The sequence below is a fragment of the Myxocyprinus asiaticus genome, chromosome 15 (assembly GCF_019703515.2).
Source record: "Myxocyprinus asiaticus isolate MX2 ecotype Aquarium Trade chromosome 15, UBuf_Myxa_2, whole genome shotgun sequence".
NCBI classification, from domain to species: domain Eukaryota; kingdom Metazoa; phylum Chordata; class Actinopteri; order Cypriniformes; family Catostomidae; genus Myxocyprinus; species Myxocyprinus asiaticus.
The window spans coordinates 33,785,907-33,794,633 of NC_059358.1; positions in this window are offsets into that span (position 1 = coordinate 33,785,907).

The window sequence follows — 8,727 nt, forward strand, 5'->3', positions numbered from 1 at the left end:
TTTAAAACTGATTTCCATGCCTAGAAAAGTAAGTAGTACATATACAGTGAATTTTCAGTAAAGGCAATCACTATGAATAAATAGATCTTTAGTCCAGGATGTGGTTTAATCTTTCAGATGTGATGAGAGTAATGTGAAGCAGTGGTAGGACCAGCAGTCATCTGTGGTGTTCAACAGTAGCAGCTCCACCATAGTTGCACAGACAACCACTACAGCATGTGACCTTAATGCCTTTTCCATTACTGTCTCCTGAGGCAAAGGATGCACCAGCTGTACAGATTTTAGAACTGGAGCAATGTTCGCAATGGCTTTAACACTTCCGAGAAAGGCAGAGAGATTCCACAGTAGACGTAATTGTCAAGTTTTTCCACCTGAAAAATTGCGTATTTGAGGTTTTCTTGACTGATAAACCAGCGCTTTGGAAATCTCTTTTCCTCATGTTGGTTTCAAAGTTAAAATATGAGCATACTGGCTGCCATTTTGTTTTAATATGTACACACCTTGATAGTTTACATTCAATTTAATATGACTCATCTGTGACGTTATTTTTGCCACATTTTGTAGCTCACAGATAGAGTATAGCCTATTGTCTCTTTATATTTACACTAATGTCTGGTTCAATACACAGTAATCCTAACTGTTCTGCTATGTGTGTGAGAGTGTGAAAAGAGGCATACAGGAGAACTACTGTGATATGTTAGAAGATTGGTGGCATGATGTCTTATTGATCTCAGGATATTGTGTTACTGTAACTGTTCCTAAAACTTGGTCTAAAATGGTTAAAAATGCTTTTGGTGTTTCAATGCCATCATCTCGGATTCTCTGGAAACTAAGATCTGACTACTCTTAGCGAGTTAGAAACTATTGTTAATTCAGGTGGGTCCCAAGCAAGTGGTAAATGAAGCATGTGTAGTAAGTACATTTTGGGGAAATGTGTAACTGTATTTGGAACTCATTTTATGTTCATTGCAGGATAGTGAAGAAACCCTTTCAGATGGCTGTCGTTTGGAAGAAGTACCTGTAAGTGTTTAAATATCTTAAATTGCATGCACTCATGTAACTGTAATATGTCTCGGAGTAAGACTGCAATAACAGTTGCAGGAGTCCACATCAACAGAGAGGCCTACGTCTGCTGCGGAGTCTGCACAGAAAAGTGGCGCAGAGGTGAGGAAAATATTAGACAGATTATTTCTTCCTTTTTATTCTTGAGTATATTTATTAATTTCTCCACAAAAGGCACAGGGTGACGTCCGTTCACTATATAAAAGGAGTCTTGTGACAAAGATTGAATATATGGAACTTAAAAAGCAAAAACTCCTACAAGAGACTGAAACTGACAACTTGAAGAAAACAAAAGTTAAACTTAAGAGAACTTCAGAGTAAGTGCTAAATCACTTTCACACAGACTAATGTTGACTGTACATAACAATATCTCTTATTGCAGGAAAAAGATGACTGATTGCTGCCTTTGACTGGGAGGAATAAAAAAAATACAGAAATAAAATACATATGGGCCGAAGCATGTTTGTGTCTTTTCTTTATTCAAAAAGGTCAATCAAAAAATGGTGTTCCACAATTCTGTCCCATGCTGCTCTTCCACTAGGTTGGTCCAGGTGCACTGGCTGGAGGTGATCATCAGGCAGCACCTCCATCACAGGAGTCCTCTCTTTTCTGATGGTGGCAATGTTGTGTAGTACACAGCAATAATGCAACAATAATGTTGCAGGCCCTGTCAGGTGCAACCCTCAGACTTTTCAGACATTGAAATCTTCTCTTCAGTTGCCTGAAGGTTATTGCAATGTGTGCCCTTGTCCTGGCTAGAGCTGCATTGTAATGGGTTTGTGGACTGGGGTTTGGGTCAGGGAATGGAGTCATGAAATTCTGCCTGCAGGCATAGCCCCCTGTCTCCAAGCAGGATCCCATCATAATCACCTGTGTAATGGAAAAATGCAGTTCAGTTAGGCCCAGCATGTGTGCATTTAATACAGTGAGTTTGACATTTCTATATTCTCGTACCATGTTCAAATAATTTGCAAAAATGTGACTCTGATGATTCTTGAGTCATGCACAGATCCAGGCCATTTTGCCACAATGATGGTTATAAGACACATCGAGTTGCACACCATCTAAGATACTTTATTCAGTCCATGTCAGTCAACTGCATTTTACATTTTGATTCAATACCTTTTAGCTTAATATACTATTAATAATCTAAAAGCTCAACAATATTAAGATAATCTTAATAGTAGCCTACTTGTACGTTTATACTGTGAACCCCCTTTCTGTTCACAAAATCACCTTCATTGGGGCCTTGATTGGAATGTGTGTGCAGTCTATGGTCATGTTTGGGAAGCCTGGGGGACACATGATTGCATGATCTTCGATTAGAATTATAATATACCTGCCATGGTGAAAAAATTCTGTTTTATAACCTGAGGTCTTAAGTAACTCAGAAAAACCACAAAACCCCCCAAAAATCGCTTGAGTGCCAGGTACACTTTGTGAATGGCACGGCAGACAGCACTTTTCACTAAGTTCTCTGCATCTCCAATAGTGTACAAGAAAGTGCCACTTGCAAAGAATCTCAAGCCAATGCACACTGTCTGTGCTGTTATTAAAGACCGACTCCGACGAGTTGAACTTTTAATATGAGGGTCCAACAAATGAATCAGGTAAATTATTCCCTCACGACAAAAACAATATATCTCTCTAAAAGTAAACTATCACGCTGCGCTAAAGGATCCAGTCTATCCCGCACTGTGTGTTGAATTCTGAAAGCTCTCCATATTATTCGTGCACCTTCTGCAACAGGTTGCTCCTGTAAAAATGGAGAAGACATGGCTGTGACAGACTTCCTGTATCACCTCCACTTATAAAGCTGCAATCTAATCCTGTTTACGTGAAATAGGCCAGCTCTGAGCAGGTTTGAGCTTACTGACCTGTTGCTATGCCAGCAAATCTGGGATGAGCTTCGAAGAACCAAACCATCCTGATCATGTCAAATTGTCAACAGTGAAAGCCAGATAACTGAGTTATTCATGTACGAAGAATGGGCCCTAGGTCTATCTTGTAAAAGAGATTTAAATCACAATGGGACAAAATAAAGGCACAATAATAATGTGATTTGTGAAAATGACAAACATCTGAGTCATGATCTTGTATAATGTCTTGTCTCCTTAAATATCATATTCAGTGAATTTCTAATGAAAATTAATTAGGCTAGTACTGCCTAAGACTATTTAGCCCAAGACGGAGCACATTTTAATACGGAGTATTTAAATGAATTGGAGAAATTGGAATGCCCAAAATGGCGGATGTAGAAAAGGAAGTCTCGCATTAAGGGGTTAATTCACCCAAAAATGAAAATTCTCTCATCATTTACTCACCCTCCTAACATCCCAGGTGTGTATGACTTACTTTCTTCTGCTGAACACAAATTAAGATTTTTAGAAGAATATTTCAGGTCTGTTGATCAATGGGTCATTCTATAACTGCGGGACATTTCATGTCCGTGGGATACGTCTTAATACATTTTCATCAATATATTGTAACAATTCTTATTTTCTTCATACATAATTATATTTCATAAAAATCTCATCATTACATATTGGAAAAGGCATCTCTTTAATTGCAGTATCTCTTAATTGTACCTTTAATTTGACTCATTAATTGTACCTTTGCTGGTAACATAACTGACTGGTAACTTAATTGACATTTGTCAAATTTGAGGCCTATACACAACACAACCGGAGGCCTACTACTATTGAGCACCTGGTATCTTTGTAAATACATTTACATAAATATTACATAGGTTTTTTTTTTTTTTTTTTTTTTTTTTTTAAATCTTATAAAAATTTGAACTGATAATACTTGAGCAACAGTGTTGACAATCAAGTTAATCCACTCTTGACCCAGGCTTGGTTTTCTTAAATATTTTGATAAAAGAGAGAGAACATACCCTCAAGTCCTCCATCCATTTGTTTCTTGAGTAAATGACTTCACATTGTGCAAATCATGTGATATTGGGACAAACCATTGTTTTTCTTTTTCTTTGTTTTTTTACAAAGGGTATTTAATTTCTCAGACACACATAAAATGAGGTATATCTCAGTGTATGTGTGTATGTATGGCACTACCCATGTGTATGTGTTTATGTATGTATGTGTGTGTCTGTACATATGTGTATAATTAGTTTTTATTTTTTTATTTTTTATTATCTATGTCTTGCTGCTGTTTTTGTATTGTTTTTGTATGGTTGTACATTGGAAGCTCCTGTCACCAAGACAAATTCTTTGGCAATAAATCTCATTCTGATTCTTCTGATCTCAATAAACACGTATTATTTTCTTGATTATCATATCTAGCTAAAGGGAAGAAGATGAAATGAATTTATGTTTGAGGTAATTTTAATGTTTATTTGCAAAGCAGAATGACCAACAAAAGCGGACAGATGAAAACCAAGGTGATTTGTGATATCCACCTTCGTTTTGAACAAAAGAGATGCGTTTTCCAACATGTAGAACATGAGATTTTATGTACGAAGAAAATAAGAATTGTTCAAATATATTGATGAAAATGTAGTAAAGATGTATCCCACGGACATGAAATGTCCTGAAATTATAGAATGACCCCAATACATTATAAATGAATGGTGGCCAACTTTCTTTGAAGCTCCAAAAAGCACATAAATGCAGCATAAAAGTAATCCATAAGACTCCAGTGGTTTAATCCATGTCTTCAAAAGCGATGTGATAGGTGTGTGTGAGAAACAGATCAATACTTAAGTCCTTTTTTTTTTACTATAAATTCTCATCCCTGCCCACTAGGTGGCGATATCCAAGAAGAATTCAAGTTGCCACAACAAAAGAAGAATGTGAAAGTGAAAGAGGAGATTGATAGTAAAAAAGGACATAGGCCTAAAGATTGATCTGTTTCTCACCCACACCTATCATATCACTTCTGAAGACATTGATTTAACCACTGGAGTCGTATGTAGAGGTGGGCATAAATATAGTTTTTTAGATGCGTCACAATCTTCATTTGAATGATCGCTGTATTGATTCTTAAATCCCAAGATCGATCTTTTACTCTATGCGCAACCCTCTATTACAATGAGAGAAAAATTGCTCTCATTTGCATCCAAATTTCTCGCTACGCAGCTAAAATTTATATATTTGGCAACTGGCAGGTTAATGTTTAGATTTCAGTCGCCAGTAATTGTGTAGTATAGTGGTGGTGAAGTATACAGAAGCTAAATCTTTTCACAGCGTGTTGAGAGTAAATGTTGTTCTGTGTAATGTGTGTCCAAAGATGAGATCCATGGTTGCTGGCATGGTTTATGCCGCTCTCCCCAATCTCACTACAATTAGAGACAGGTGTTAGTCATAATTTAGCTCAGGTGTATGCACCCTTACCGCTCTCTCTCTCTCTCTACGGACGCTGGATCACGCCCCCGCTGCCACAATATGCAAAAGGGACATTTGAAATAAAATATACCCATACGAATTTATATCAAATCAATATCAATTGTCTAAAATCCTGTGCTGACCAGCTGGCCCCCATCTTCACACAGATCTTCAATAGATCACTGGAGCAGTGTGAAGTTCCCTGCTGTTTCAAATGCTCCACCATCATACCTGTCCCAATGAAACCAAAAATCACAGGACTCAATGACTACAGACTCGTCGCTCTGACGTCTGTGGTCATGAAGTCATTTGAGAGACTGGTGTTGGTCCACCTTAAGGACATAGCTGGATCCTTTCTAGATCCCCTTCAGTTTGCCCATTGATCAAACTGAAGTTTGCAGATGACACTACTGTCATCGGCCTCATCCAAGATGACGATGAGTCTGCATACAGAATGGAGGTTGAACGGTTGGTTCACTGGTGCAGTCATAACAACCTAGAGCTGAACACGCTCAAAACAGTGGAGATGATAGTGGACTTTAGAAGGAACACCCCAACACTGACCCCGCGCACTACGGCAGCAGTGGAGTCATTCAGGTTCCTGGGCAACACCATCTCACAGGACCTGAAGTGGGACATCCACATTGACATTGTAGTTCCTTTGCCAGCTGAGGAAATTCAACCTGCCACAGGTGCTGCTGATACAGTTCTACTCAGCAGTCATTGAGTCTGTCCTCTGCACTTCAATAACTGTCTGGTTTGGTTCAGCTACAAAATCAGACATCAGAAGACTACAAAGGATAGTTCGGACTGCTGAGAGGATTATTGGTTGCCCTCTGCCCTCCCTTCAAGAACTGTACACTTCCAGAGTGAGGAAAAGGGCTGGAAAAATCACTCTGGACCTCACACACCCAGCCCAATACCTCTTTGAACTGTCAGCGCTACAGAGCACTGAGCACCAGAACCGTCAGGCACAGGAACAGTTTTTTTCCTTCAGGCTATCCATCTCATGAACAGTTAAAACTACCCCACTGAGCAATAATTATGTGCAATACACAGCCTAGTCTATTTATATTTATCCAACACAACCTACCTCTTCTGCCAAACATTCCCTTGCATCTGTATACAACAGATTTGTATTTGTACATGCGTATATATATATATATGTATATATATTGTCTTATTGTGTATTTCTAGATATACTTATATTTTCTATTCACTTTTTATTTTTATTCTATTTTTTATTATTATCTCTGTCTTGTTGTTGTATTGTTTGTGCACTGGAAGCTCCTGTCACCAAGACAAATTCCTTGTATATGTAAGCATACTTGGCAATAAAGCTCATTCTGATTCTGATTCTGAAATCGGAATTGAATCGAGCGCTTGTGAATCAGAATCGAATCGGGATATCTGTATCAATAGAGTGCAACAGTCAGGTTCCGGAAGTAAAAATCCCATATATTTTTTCTATAGACTAATTGCTTTTTAACAATAACTTATAGACCTTTAAAGACAGACCTACCGTGAGCTCAGAGGTTGTTAATCTCTCGCATTTAATAGCAGAATTCCTGGTGAACAACTACAGTACCCATGGTACAGCAGTGAGCAGAGAACCGTGGCCAAAAAAACCCGCAAAATAGGACCGGAAGCGACCGCCCACTTCAGTGATGCACCCTGAATGACGCAAACGAGTCAGTCTCCCTGCACTTACTGTATATATTTGTGTATATTGGAATATTTCGCAATTGTATTGTTTCTATACTTATAATCAACAACCTAAAATTAATAGTTTTATATATTTCCATAGTTTTATATTCGATCATGTCATTCACAGTGCTTCATGGGATTGTAGTCTGTGCTCTCGTGAAAAACGGTAAGTACACAGACTTGTACCTTTGACTTTTTGTTGGATTTTCAAACACTTATTCACCTTAAAATAAAGTCTGTAATGTTACGATTTACCTCGGAGCTGGTTGGTTTGGTTCATGCTTTACAAGTTGTTTTTTGAAAAATCTATGGAAGAAATGAATGGGGAAAATACTTCCGGAACCCAGACGCTGAATAAATGGGCGGGGCACTTTTGTGCTCTATACCCAGTCCTAGTTGGTTGGATTACTTTTATGCTGCCTTTATGTGCTTTTGGAGTTTCAAAACTTTGGTACCCATTCACTTGCATTGTATGGACCTACGGAGCTGAGATATTCTCCTAAAAATCTTTGTGTTCAGCAGAAGAAAGAAAGTCATACACATCTGTGATGGTTGAACTATTCTTTTAAATGTAAAACAGACATTACCTGTCAGTCAAAAAAACATGCATATTCATTAGCTGGACCAGCCTTAAAATAAGCATTTTTAGTGTGCTCTGAGCAAAAGAAGCACAATTTATAATACCACTGTTGTCAGATTTTACTGCTGATTTAAAATATTTTATTTGATTGTAATCTTGGCCAACCGTTTTAGAGTTTTCATTTTTTCCCCATTCAAGTAGGTAGGAGCTTTACTTTTATGCTGCTTGTTTACATAGAAAATAGCTGCCCAAGAGAGCTCTAATTTACTAGCCCAACTGAAACTCACTCTGTTCAGATCCACCCAACAGACATTCTTTCACTTTTCCTGTGTGACACAAATCAACACATCTGGCGTTCTCTCATGCTTTTGGCCTGGTGTCACAATGTGCCCATCTATCACATTTTAACATGACAACCGTCAGGGGCGAATACATGCCACTGTGTGAACAGATAGTGACATCAGTGAAAGAACTCAGTGAATTCTAAGAGAAATAATTCAGTGGCTCCTTTATTTATTATGACTAGATAAAATTAAAGATTATTGCTATTACTCAGTGAGTGGTTAAGCTAATCAAACTCTTTAGGTAAGCTGCTGTAGTCCATTTAAACAATTTTAAACATCATTTGGTTAATTATTTTATAATTGTTATGCATGCAGCTTTTACAACCTCCTATTGAGAGACTGCATGGAATATTTGTACTTTTATTCATTTGTTACACAGCAGGACCATTTAAAATGAACTAATGAATGCAAAAGGTAATTGAATAACTTGAAAGAAATGGTGACCAGTCACCTAAAATCTTGATGTTGAAAAACAAAACACACACACACACGTTGGTGCAGCTATCATTATGAGGACTCTCCATAGACATAATGATTTTTATACTGTACAAACTATAGATTCTATCCCCTAACCCTACCCCTACCCCTAAACCTAACCCTCACCATATGCTGGTTTGTTGAATTCATTTGATGTCAACATTGTGGTCATTGTTTGACTAGTCACATTCTAGCCGTGAACTATTCAAGTCCC